Raw genomic sequence first — 14513 nt, 5'->3', positions numbered from 1 at the left:
ATACGTGTTTTATTATATTCAGAGCTACTCGAGCATGTGTGTGTGTGTGTGTGTGTGTGAGGTCTCTGAGGTTAATCAATCTCTGAGGCCGGAGAGGAAAATGATATGTGTGTTCACAAACATCTTCTGCATAAGCAACATCATCAAGCTTTAGGTCATGAAGTTTAGAAAATGGATGAGCTATGAAAGAATCTGTGGATGATATATGTGTAAAATTAGCTGGTAAAATAAGTTTTTGCTTAACAAACTGTATATGTTTTTTATTATGTGTAAATTTACTATTTCTTCTGTTTTTTGTGATCAAAATCTTAAAAAGGATTGAAGATAGATGAAGATTAGTGACAGTATAAAGGCTAAAAAAGAGAACTAACATTATATACCTTAAATTATTTTTATTTTCAGCTTAGTCCCTTTATTAATCAAGGGTCGCCACAGCAGAATGAACCGCCAACTTATCCAACTTATTTCTGTGTGGAGTTTGCATGTTCTCCCCGTGTTGGCGTGGGTTTCCTCCGGGTGCTCCGGTTTCCCCCACAAGTCCAAACATGCGCTATAGGTGAATTAGATTAACTAAATTGACTGTAGTGTAGGATTGTGTGTGTGAATGAGTGTGTATGGGTGTTTTTAGGGCTTATGGCTCGTTCCACTGACTGGTACAGTACAGTACGGTTCAGGTTGGTACAGGTCACCTTTATCAGGCTTGCATTTCCACTAACAAGGGTACCCTTTTGGTGTGCGTGGTGTATGACAGAAAGTTTCAGTCGACGTCATTCTCGCTTGAGGAAATGTCTACAATAAAGCTGTACAGGTCGCTCACATATCATATGAGAAGCACTTCTCACAAAACAGAGTCTTCATACACATAAATACTTGTGTAGAAATGTTTATTACTAACTTTTCTATGAACATGAGTTGATTATAACTGCAGATCAATGACAGTGCGAAACAGTCTACTGTAACGTCTGTAATTATATTAAATAACTAAATAAATAAACATATATAAACACATACAGCCCCTTACAGTCTCCGATATGTTACCAATTGCAGATAAACTACACACAACATACATTTAGTCCTTATTTGGGTTCAAAAACAACAGGAAATATAGCCTACAGTCAGAGCAAACCTCTCATCTGTGTCTGTAATCTTCAGCAGCACATGTAGCCTCTGTTAGAGAGTAATTTCATCTTTCTGAGTTCATAATAGTCAAAAAGGTGATGATAATAGTTATATAATAGTCATGTTTGCTGAAAAAATAATGTACTCCGTTTTTTTTCCGGCTTCTCCTTTGTTTTTTCCCGTGTCACTCTCGCGTTTGTTAGTGTCTGACAGGATCGGGTTTCAAAAGCACCTCAATAATCAAGCGCAGGTTATTATCATCAGCTCAAGAAGTTTGTTATTTCAGATATAACGTTAGTTGTGCGGCGAGCGCAAGCAAGAAAGCGTAACCGTTCGCGTTTCAGACTGGCTCATAAAAACTACGGGGCACAGGGTAAATCTGCTCTTCTTTTTGGCATTGCGGCTGTTCATTAAGACAACGACAAGGTTTGTTTGAGCCCGGGTCGACCATGTATATATATATATATTCTGCTGTAATCTCTCGGCTGTGTGTGTATTTTAAACATGGCGGTTTTTTGTTTTCATTCTGGCTTGTTGCTTAAGCGAATGACGTATCTCTGTAAACCAATAGCGTTAAGCTGCGCGTCTAGCGCCGCCTTTTGGTACCTTTTCTCATGTTTGGTACCCTTTCGAAAGGGTGCCAAAAAAGTGGTACAGTACGAATTGATTTGGTACGCCTTTTGACAGTGGAAATGTTCATAAAAGCGTACCAAACCGAACCGTACCGCACCACTCAATGGAAACACGCCAGATCCGGATTCAGCACCTCATTCTATCGATCCCCCTCCTCAACCGCCCTCCTCCCCCGTCCGCTGTTCACTTTCTCTGTCTTCTGCGACTCACCAAATCTCTTCACTATTGTGCGCGACAACCTGAATAAAACAAAAAATATGTTAACTCAAACACGTGTAACTATAAATCTTGATCTTTATATTTTGTTACAAAATTTAAATATATGAAATTTTAACCAATGGATAAGCATTTACTGTAAACTTTTTTATAATTATTTACCCTTAAAGGGCATCTATGATGAAAATCATCTTTTGTAAGCTGTTTGGACAGAAGTGTGTGTAGGTATAGTGTGTCCACAGTCATAATGGGGTGATATAAAGACAATAAGTCTCTCTTTTAAGTTTCCTGACGTTAAAATAAAATCCATAACCCACCCATTTTTTGGCCGACCACAACTTGACATAGGAGTGTGGTTTCCCCGCCCACCGAATTGATTGACAGCTTCTTATTAACATGTCTCCGTAATAACATGTATAATCATATCAACAAGACAGGACGTGCGCAAAGCAACCAGGATTAAAAGATCTGTTCAGCTCTCTGTGATCATCAGTTTCATCAAATGTGATCAAGAGTGAGTTTTACAAGTTTCAAATCTTTTTAAAACAGTGCATGTTAATGAATTAGAGTGATTTACTTCTGCTTTACTTCATCAGCACATCCGCGTGTCAGAACAATTAAGAAGACGCTTCAGTTGCGGTTTGTGGACGTTAAATCAGGTTTATTTTGTACATTAATATAAGAGATATCCATTCAGCAGTGGATATTAATGTGTTTCCTGTCACATTTGCCATGCAAAAACAGTGCAAAGTTAAACGCGCGCGCTCTCTGTGTGCGTGTCCGCTGTGTGCATCTGTGTGTGTGCGTGAACTTTGTAACGACATTGTGTGTGACTCATCATTGCAACTCCACAACAAATACATCAAATAATCATTGGGAAAGTTCTTACCGTAGTATTTCTCATTACATGAGATCTGCTTCCTTCATCTCTGTCTGTTGTCTGACGCAGCCGGAAGAGGAGATTGAGGCACACTGAGAAGCATGTGGGAATGGTGGCGGGGAGGACTAGCAATAAAGGCATAAACTTCAGAAAGGTATAATAAATAATCTGATGGGTGTTTTGAGCTGAAACTTTACAGACACATTCTGGAGACACAAAAGACTTATATTAAATCTGGAAAAAAGGGGTAAACTAGGTGCCCTTTAAAATTACAATACATTACAGCACAGTACAGTATATTATGGCATAATAACTATACTAATACAACATGTACATAATTCTACTGAAATGGTGCACATTTCAATATCCTTCTCATACCTAACATTGCGATCTGGTGCCTGTGGAGACTCATTGTCATGTTCAAGAAACCAGTCTGAGATGATTCGAGCTTTTTGACATGGTGCGTTATCCTGCTGGAAGTAGCCATCAGAAGATGGGTACACTGTGGTCATAAAGGGATGTACATGGTCAACAACAATTCTCAGGTAGGCTGTGGTGTTGACACAATGCTTAATTGGTACTAAGGGTCTCAAAGTGTGCCAAAAAAATCTCCTCCACACCATTACACCACCACCAGCAGCCTGATCTGTTGATTCAAGGCATGATGGATCCATGCTTTCATGTTGTTGATGCCAAATTCTGACCCTACCATCCGAATGTGGCAGCAGAAATGGAGACTCATCAGACCAGGCACCGTTTCTCCAATCTTATATTGTCCAGATTTGGTGAGCCTGTGTAAATTGTAGACTTAGTTTCCTGTTCATAGCTGACAGGAGTGGCACCCGGTGTGGTCTTCTGCTGCTGTAGCCCATCCGCCTCAAGGTTGGACGTGTTGTGTGTTTAGAGATGCTCTTCTGCAGACCTCGGTTGGTTATTTGAGTTACTGTTGCCTTTTTATCACCTGGAACCAGTCTGGCCATTCTCCTCTGATCTCTGGCATCAACAAGGCATTTGCGCCCACAGAACTGCCGCTCACTGGATATTTCCTCTTTTTGTAACCATTCTCTGTAAACTCTAGAGATGTGTGAAAATCCCAGTAGATCCGCAGTTTCTGAAATACTCAGACCAGCCGTCTGGCACCAACAACCATGCCACATTCAAAGTCACTTAAATCCCCTTTCTTCCCTATTCTGATGCTCGGTTTGAACTGCAGCAGATCGTCTTGACCATGTCTACATGCCTAAATGCATTGAATTGCTGCCATGTGATGATTAGAAATTTCCGTTAACAAGCAGGTGGACAGGTGTACCTAATAAAGTGGCCGGTGAGTTTATATCTAAGCATAATAACTATACTAACATAACTTGTACTTAATTCCACTGAAATTATTCACATTTCATACCTCATTACTAAACGATGCACTTTTTTTAATCTGACAGTCACCATTAAACCTTGACCTCTAGTCCTCATTTCTGAAGTGTTTTGGTGTCGTCCTCATTTTCGGTGCGCTGTCAGTCAGTCAGTGTGAGTTTGTGATGATTGAGCCAGAAATCTGTTTTCCCGCCATTAGTTTAATCTCTCAGCTGCTGTGTCATCAATAATCGACACACTCTGTCTGGCTTTTAGGTTTTTTCCGCAGCTCAAATGTGAAAATGCAAATGCTTTAATTCCACTCCCGCAGATACGGTTTGCCCTCCGTCCCCTCATTGATTGACAGACACATTTTGTAGCTCACTTTTTTCCCCCCCTCTCACCTCCGTCAAATTAGAAGCGTTCAGTGTAAAATTTCACCCTGTCTAACCACATGAGAGCCACTCAAATTAAAGGCAGACGAGAGCTCTCAGTTTTTTCTCCAGGATAGAGGATTTTAACTGCAGACGGAGGGTCAATTTCAATCAGCCGAAGCCACCAGGCAATTGAGCCGCTCGTATCTGGTTCCTCATCGTCTGCTGTCCATCTCTGATTTCTGCCGTTTCTCTTGCTCCTCTTATAATGTGAGTGATAATGATAATGTTCTCCCCTCTCCTCCTTCACCTGCTGCTGTTCTCTGCTTTTCTCAGTCTGTCTGTCAGATCTCTGAAATCTGCTGCATGAGGTTCGGTCGCTGATCTTCATCACATCATTTAAGAATTTTTAAGTTGTTACACATATTCATTCATTCATTTTCTTTTCGGCTTAGTCGCTTTATTAATCCGCGGTCGCCACAGCGGAATGAACCGCCAACTTATCCAGCATATGTTTTACGCAGCGGATGCCCTTCCAGCTGCAACCCATCACTGGGAAACATCCACACACACTCATTCACACTCATACTGTACACTACAGACAATTTAGCTTATTCAGTTGCCCTATAGCGCATGTCTTTTGGACTAGTGGGGGAAACCGGACCACCCGGAGGAAACTCAAACCAACATGGGGAGCACATGCAAACTCCACACAGAAATGCCAACTGACCCAGCCGAGGCTCGAACCAGCGACCTTCTTGCTGTCAGGCGATCATGCTACCCACTGCACCACTGTGACGCCCCGTTATTAAACATATTTAACTGAAAAAAAAATCATATCTAATGTTTTTAATTTAAAACGGTTTTACTTTATTTATGTATTTATTTATTTTATTTTATTTTATTTTTATTTTTTATTTTTTTTTTACTTCTTAAATTTTCTTATTTAATCTTCTTGAATTATGAAGTTGTATTATGTAATATGTTTTACTTTTCATTTTACTTTTTATTTGTTATTTAATTAATTAATTGATTTATCTCTTATTGAATTATGAAGTTGTTATTATGAAATATATTTTTATGTATTTATTTATTTAACAATCTTATTGAATTATGAAGTTGATATTTTGAAATATGCATTCATTTTTATCTATTAATTTATTTATGTATCTCTTTTTAATTCAATTTATTCATCTAATTGGACTTTTAATTTAAATGTATTCATTAATTCTAATCTCTTATTGAATTATGAAGTTGTTATTATTATGAATTATGTTTTTATTTATTTTATTTAAATGTTTTTTTATTTACCTAATCGAATTATAAAGTTGTTATTGTGTAATATGTTTTAATTTTAATGAATTAATTAATTTATCTTTAATTGAATTATAAAGTTCTTATATTATATATTTTTATTCATTTTAAATTTTATTAAAACATTTTAAATTGTATTTATTTAACTCTTGAATTATGCAGTTGTTATATGGTATGTTTTTAATTTTAATTAAGTAATTTATTTATTTATCATCTATCTCTAATTAAAGTCTGAAGTTTTTATTAAATTAACTTGTATTTATTTATTTTAATATCTTATTGAATTATAAAGTAGTTTTTATGCAATACGTTTTAATTTTAATTATTTAATGTATCTCTTTATAATTTAGTTTAATTAATTAATTTATTTAATTATCTATCTCTTATTAAATTATGAAGATTTTATTCATTTAACTTGTATTTAATTATTTAAATATCTTATTGAATTATGAAGTTGTTATTGTGTAATACATTATAATTGTAACACATTTATTAATTAATTAATTTACTTATTATCTCTTATTGAATTATGAAGTTTTTATTATTATATAACATGTTTTATTTGTATTCTTTATTTATTTATTTATTTATTTATTTATTTATTTATTTATTTATTTATTTATCTCTTATCTATCTATTATTGAATTATGAAGTTTTTATATAACATTATATAACATTTTATTTGTATTCTTTCTTTATTTCTTTCTTTCTTTATTTATTTATTTATTTATTTATTTATTTATTTATTTATTTATTTATTTATCTCTTATCTATCTATTATTGAATTATAAAGTTTTTATATAACATTATATAACATTTTATTTGTATTCTTTCTTTATTTCTTTCTTTCTTTCTTTCTTTCTTTCTTTCTTTCTTTCTTTATTTATTTATTTATTTATTTATTTATTTATTTATTTATTTATTTATTTATCTCTTATCTATCTATTATTGAATTATAAAGTTTTTATATAACATTATATAACATTTTATTTGTATTCTTTCTTTATTTCTTTCTTTCTTTCTTTCTTTCTTTCTTTCTTTCTTTCTTTATTTATTTATTTATTTATTATTTATTTATTTATTTATCTCTTATCTATCTATTATTGAATTATAAAGTTTTTATATAACATTATATAACATTTTATTTGTATTCTTTCTTTATTTCTTTCTTTCTTTCTTTCTTTATTTATTTATTTATTTATTTATTTATTTATTTATTTATTTATTTATTTATCTCTTATCTATCTATTATTGAATTATAAAGTTTTTATATAACATTATATAACATTTTATTTGTATTCTTTCTTTATTTCTTTCTTTATTTCTTTCTTTCTTTCTTTCTTTATTTCTTTATTTATTTGTTTATTTATCTCTTATCTGTCTATTATTGAATTATGAAGTTGTTATTATTTTGTAATGTATTTATTTTTAATTGTATTTATTTGTTTGTTAATTTATTTATGAACACACTCAAAAAAACACTGAAAACTAAATAACAAGTCTGATTCATAAGTTGGATGTAATTGAATTGAACATCTAAATCTGGTTCACTGAAGCATATTATACACGAACTTTACCAAAAAAATGTGTACCCCCTCCCCGATATCGCATGTATAATTCGCACCCTGCTTGTAATGCATTCAGCACATGTGTGTTATTTAGATGCCTCCACTGATAAGCATACGTTTCCAGGACAACCTGATTGTCAAAACAGCTCATTAGTAATAATAAAGCGACGGCCGGATCTCGCCTTTACCCTCAGAAACATTTATGATTCCTCGCCGTCCAGAGCCACTGACCTTGATGGGCTTTTTAAAGCAGACGCAGAGGCTTAATGGATCTTTACACCCAGGATCATTGCACCTGTGGGAATACATTACAGGACGCTTCATCATAGAGGAAAGTGGCATCAGACGCGCTACATATAATTGGACTTCTTTGGTTGCTTTTAATGTGAGCGTTTTACGCCGTGGAAAACGTCTTTATATTCACTGCTTTCACATTTTCGAGATGTTCAGTTGAGGGCAAAATTATTAGCCCTCATGTACAATGTTTGGTCTTTTTAGAGTATTTCTCAAGTGATATTTAACAGCCAGTTGTGTAAAGGAACAGACTACAAATACTCCAAATACTGTAACTGAGTAGCTTTTCTTACAATGTAAAACCCAACAGTCAAATGAAATGAGTGTGGTTAACTCAAACTACAAATACTCAAACTACTGTACCTGAGTAGTTTTTCTTACAATGTAAAACCCAACAGTCAAATGAAATGAGTGTGGTTAACTCAAACTGCAAATACTCCAACTACTGTACCTGAGTAGTTTTTCTCACACTGTAAAACCCAACAGTCAAATGTAATCAAATGAAATGAGTGTGGTTAACTCAAACTACAAATACTCCAACTACTGTGAGTAGTTTTCTCACACTATAAAACCCAACAGTCAAATGTAATCAAACAAAATGAGTGTGGTTAACTCAAACTACAAATACTCCAACTACTGTGAGTAGTTTTCTCACACTATAAAACCCAACAGTCAAATGTAATCAAATGAAATGAGTGTGGTTAACTCAAACTACAAATACTCCAACTACTGTGAGTAGTTTTCTCACACTATAAAACCCAACAGTCAAATGTAATCAAATGAAATGAGTGTGGTTAACTCAAACTACAAATACTCCAACTACTGTGAGTAGTTTTCTCACACTATAAAACCCAACAGTCAAATGTAATCAAATGAAATGAGTGTGGTTAACTCAAACTACAAATACTCCAACTACTGTGAGTAGTTTTCTCACACTATAAAACCCAACAGTCAAATGTAATCAAATGAAATGAGTGTGGTTAACTCAAACTACAAATACTCCAACTACTGTGAGTAGTTTTCTCACACTATAAAACCCAACAGTCAAATGTAATCAAATGAAATGAGTGTGGTTAACTCAAACTACAAATACTCCAACTACTGTGAGTAGTTTTCTCACACTATAAAACCCAACAGTCAAATGTAATCAAACAAAATGAGTGTGGTTAACTCAAACTACAAATACTCCAACTACTGTGAGTAGTTTTCTCACACTATAAAACCCAACAGTCAAATGTAATCAAATGAAATGAGTGTGGTTAACTCAAACTACAAATACTCCAACTACTGTGAGTAGTTTTCTCACACTATAAAACCCAACAGTCAAATGTAATCAAATGAAATGAGTGTGGTTAACTCAAACTACAAATACTCAAACGGCTGTAACTGAGTAGTTTTCTCACACTATAAAACCCAACAGTCAAATGTAATCAAATGAAATAAGTGTGGTTAACTCAAACTACAAATACTCCAACGGTTGTAACTGAGTAGTTTTTCTTACAATGTAAAACCCAACAGTCAAATGTAATCAAATGAAATGAGTGTGGTTAACTCAAACTACAAATACTCCAACTACTGTGAGTAGTTTTCTCACACTATAAAACCCAACAGTCAAATGTAATCAAACAAAATGAGTGTGGTTAACTCAAACTACAAATACTCCAACTACTGTGAGTAGTTTTCTCACACTATAAAACCCAACAGTCAAATGTAATCAAATGAAATGAGTGTGGTTAACTCAAACTACAAATACTCCAACTACTGTGAGTAGTTTTCTCACACTATAAAACCCAACAGTCAAATGTAATCAAACAAAATGAGTGTGGTTAACTCAAACTACAAATACTCCAACTACTGTGAGTAGTTTTCTCACACTATAAAACCCAACAGTCAAATGTAATCAAACAAAATGAGTGTGGTTAACTCAAACTACAAATACTCCAACTACTGTGAGTAGTTTTCTCACACTATAAAACCCAACAGTCAAATGTAATCAAATGAAATGAGTGTGGTTAACTCAAACTACAAATACTCAAACGGCTGTAACTGAGTAGTTTTTTCTTACAATGTAAAACCCAACAGTCAAATGAAATCAAATGAAATGAGTGTGGTTAACTCAAACTACAAATACTCCAACTACTGTAACTGAGTAGCTTTTCTTACACTGTAAAACCCAACAGTCAAATGTAATCAAATGAAATGAGTGTGGTTAACTCAAACTACAAATACTCCAACTACTGTGAGTAGTTTTCTCACACTATAAAACCCAACAGTCAAATGTAATCAAACAAAATGAGTGTGGTTAACTCAAACTACAAATACTCCAACTACTGTGAGTAGTTTTCTCACACTATAAAACCCAACAGTCAAATGTAATCAAATGAAATGAGTGTGGTTAACTCAAACTACAAATACTCCAACTACTGTGAGTAGTTTTCTCACACTATAAAACCCAACAGTCAAATGTAATCAAATGAAATGAGTGTGGTTAACTTAAACTACAAATACTCAAACTACTGTAACTGAGTAGTTTTTCTTACAATGTAAAACCCAACAGTCAAATGTAATCAAATGAAATGAGTGTGGTTAACTCAAACTACAAATACTCAAACTACTGTAACTGAGTAGTTTTTCTTACAATGTAAAACCCAACAGTCAAATGTAATCAAATGAAATGAGTGTGGTTAACTCAAACTACAAATACTCCAACTACTGTGAGTAGTTTTCTCACACTATAAAACCCAACAGTCAAATGTAATCAAATGAAATGAGTGTGGTTAACTCAAACTACAAATACTCAAACTACTGTGAGTAGTTTTTCTCACACTGTAAAACCCAACAGTCAAATGTAATCAAATGAAATGAGTGTGGTTAACTCAAAATTGACTGAAAGTTAATTCTACTAATTTGAATTGTTAATTAAATACCTCATTACTTCAACTTAAGTGGAGTAATTTAACTAGTTTTTTTTAACTCAAGTGGTTTGTAACAATCGGTTTCCTCATTCAATTTCACTTAAGTTATCGGGTTTATACAGTACTCAGTTGGTTTGAGTTCTTCTCATTTATTGGGTTTTACTGTGGTCAAATTGCTTCATGTACTCAAATAGATTAAATTCACAGTACCCAGTAGGATTAGTTTTTGAACTTAAATGGTTTGTTGCAATCGGTTTCCTCAAATGGTTTGAGTTACCGTAACTTTTTGGGTTTTACAGTGCAGGAATTTACTAAGTAATTTCAAAAATGTGTACTTTTACTTTCCCTTGAGTACATTTTTACTGCAGTATCTGTACTTTTACTCCACTACTTTCCTTCAATCTGCAGTCACTATTTTATGTTTTTTTGTCTATGGGGATTATAAAAATCAGTCGTGTGATTCCTGTCCAATTAGATCGCACATAGAAGGCAAATCACATCATAATGAAATATCTCAAGACATGGGCGATTTATAATTGCAGCAAACAGTTTGAAAGCATTAAAAGTGTCCAAGAAGATTTTTTTATTTTAATAAATTTATTTTATTAATTTTTTTCTTTTTTTTAACAGGAAAAGATTAAAGGATAATCGGGCCTGACTCAGCATGAATGCTGTTTTTCAGCAGGTTTCTGCTCTGCAGAAACATACAACCATACTTCACATCTCATCCATCAACACATGAGAACAATACAAATATTCACCGAGCATAGAATATGAAGAGAGACAGGTTACTATCTCAGTGGCTACAGCGATAGTTGACCATCAGATGACGAGCATGCACTGTAAAAAAATCCATAATTTTACGGTTGATTTCCAGCAGCTGGGGTGCCGGAAAAAAACATAAAATAGCAGTCGTTAAATTACAGAAATTTACTGCAAAATAACAGAGGTTTAAATTTCTGTAAATTTTTGTAATTTAATGTCTGTTATTTTACGGTAAATTTCTGTAATTTAATGTCTGTTATTTTTACAGTAAATTGATGTAATTTAATGTCCGTTATTTTACAGTAAATTTCTGTAATTTAATGTCCGTTATTTTACAGTAAATTTATGTAATTTAATGTCCGTTATTTTACAGTAAATTTATGTAATTTAATGTCCGTTATTTTACAGTAAATTTATGTAATTTAATGTCCGTTATTTTACAGTAAATTTATGTAATTTAACAGTCGTTATTTTTAAAGTAAATTTCTGTAATTTAATGTCCGTTATTTTATGGTAAATTTCTGTAATTTAACAGTTGTTAGTTTTACAGTAAATTTCTGTAATTTAATGTCCGTTATTTTACAGTAAATTTCTGTAATTTAACAGTCGTTATTTTACAGTAAATTTCTGTAATTTAATGTCCGTTATTTTACAGTAAATTTCTGTAATTTAATGTCCGTTATTTTACAGTAAATTTCTGTAATTTAATGTCCGTTATTTTACAGTAAATTTATGTAATTTAATGTCCGTTATTTTACAGTAAATTTCTGTAATTTAATGTCCGTTATTTTACAGTAAATTTATGTAATTTAATGTCCGTTATTTTACAGTAAATTTATGTAATTTAATGTCCGTTATTTTACAGTAAATTTATGTAATTTAACAGTCGTTATTTTTAAAGTAAATTTCTGTAATTTAATGTCCGTTATTTTATGGTAAATTTCTGTAATTTAACAGTTGTTAGTTTTACAGTAAATTTCTGTAATTTAATGTCCGTTATTTTACGGTAAATTTCTGTAATTTAACAGTCGTTATTTTACAGTAAATTTCTGTAATTTAATGTCCGTTATTTTACAGTAAATTTCTGTAATTTAATGTCTGTTATTTTACTGTAAATTTCTGTAATTTAACAGTCGTTATTTTTACAGTAAATTTCTGTAATTTAATGTCCCTTATTTTACAGTAATTTTCTGTAATTTAATGTCTGTTATTTTACTGTAAATTTCTGTAATTTAACAGTCGTTATTTTTACAGTAAATTTCTGTAATTTAATGTCCCTTATTTTACAGTAATTTTCTGTTATTTAATGTCTGTTATTTTACTGTAAATTTATGTAATTTAATGTCCGTTATTTTACAGTAGACTTTTGTAATTTAACAGTCGTTATTTTACAGTAAATTTCTGTAATTTAATGTCCGTTATTTTACGGTAAATTTATGTAATTTAATGTCCGTTATTTTACAGTAAATTTCTGTAATTTAATGTCCGTTATTTTACAGTAAATTTATGTAATTTAATGTCCGTTATTTTACAGTAAATTTCTGTAATTTAATGTCCGTTATTTTACGGTAAATTTATGTAATTTAACAGTCGTTATTTTTACAGTAAATTTATGTAATTTAACAGTCGTTATTTTACAGTAAATTTCTGTAATTTAATGTCCGTTATTTTACGGTAAATTTATGTAATTTAACAGTCGTTATTTTTACAATAAATTCATGTAATTTAATGTCCGTTATTTTACAGTAAACTTTTGTAATTTAATGTCCGTTATTTTACAGTAAATTTGTGTAATTTAACAGTCGTTATTTTACAGTAAATTTCTGTAATTTAATGTTCGTTATTTTACGGTAAATTTCTGAAATTTAACAGTTGTTATTTTTACAGTAAATTTATGTAATTTAATGTTCGTTATTTTACAGTAAATTTGTGTAATTTAACAGTCGTTATTTTACGGTAAATTTCTGTAATTTAACAGTCGTTATTTTACGTTTCAGTAAAATTACGGATTCAATAAAATTACGGAAAGTCTCATGTGTCTGATGGTGTTGTTTTTAGATGTTGTGGGATTGTATTTCAAGCTTTTGTGATTACATAAAATAAAGATCTCTGTCCATAACAGTTTTTAAAAGCTGGTAATGCCAAACATCCATTTGTTGCAGATCTGGTGGAACGATCAGTCCTTGTATCCTTGTATGTGGTTTTGGTACCAAAGCACAAAGGGCTACTGAGGTAGCACTGTTTAAAGTTTGACAGTACAGTTTAATCCCTGTGTTAATATTTGTAATTTTGAAATGAAAAAGCATTAGAGAGTGATAGAGCAAAGCAGTGATGTGTTCATCCAGAAAGTTTATTGTGGATCTTATAGGCCCTTTTGTAGAATCTAAGTATTGGCTCCAAGATATTATTTGTTGTGAGTGACCAAACAGGCAAAACATGGTGGACAAAATTATATCATGAAGGTAAGTTTCAGAAACAGAAAGAGACAAATCTGTCCTAATTTTCCCATAAACAAATAGTTTTTTACAGACATTTTGAACATGGTCACAATAAGTAAGGTGAGAGTCCAGACTGATTCCCAAATATCGATATGTAGATACAATGGAAAGTTTTTGATTTGAGAAAGTGATGGGATTGGATATGGATCATTTTCGCCTAGGTGAGTAAAAGTGCATACATTCTGTTTTCTTAACGTTAATAGTCAAATGATAGTCTTGCAGCCATTGATGTAAATGCTGAAGATCTGTATTTAATTTATTGTTAATTAAGTCTGTACTTGATCCAGACACAAAAAGCACAGTATCCTCAGCGTACAAAAAAAGAATCTGAATGTTTAATTACCTGAGGGAGGTCATTAATATACATCAGGAAAAGTAAAGTTCCCAAAATACTCCCCTGTGGAATCCCCATAGAACAGCCTAATGCCTGGGATGTTGTTGTACCAATTTTAACAACCTGAGATCTATTGGGAAAATATGAAATATAAAGATGTCCAAAATCTTTACATGCATTGACCCAGAGACTGTTTAGATGCATGTCACTGATGAGTAGATGACGGATGTTTACTGTATGATGACCGAACTGG

Source organism: Danio aesculapii, chromosome 6 (assembly GCF_903798145.1).
Source record: "Danio aesculapii chromosome 6, fDanAes4.1, whole genome shotgun sequence".
Lineage (NCBI taxonomy): Eukaryota > Metazoa > Chordata > Actinopteri > Cypriniformes > Danionidae > Danio > Danio aesculapii.
This window is presented reverse-complemented; position numbering follows the sequence as displayed.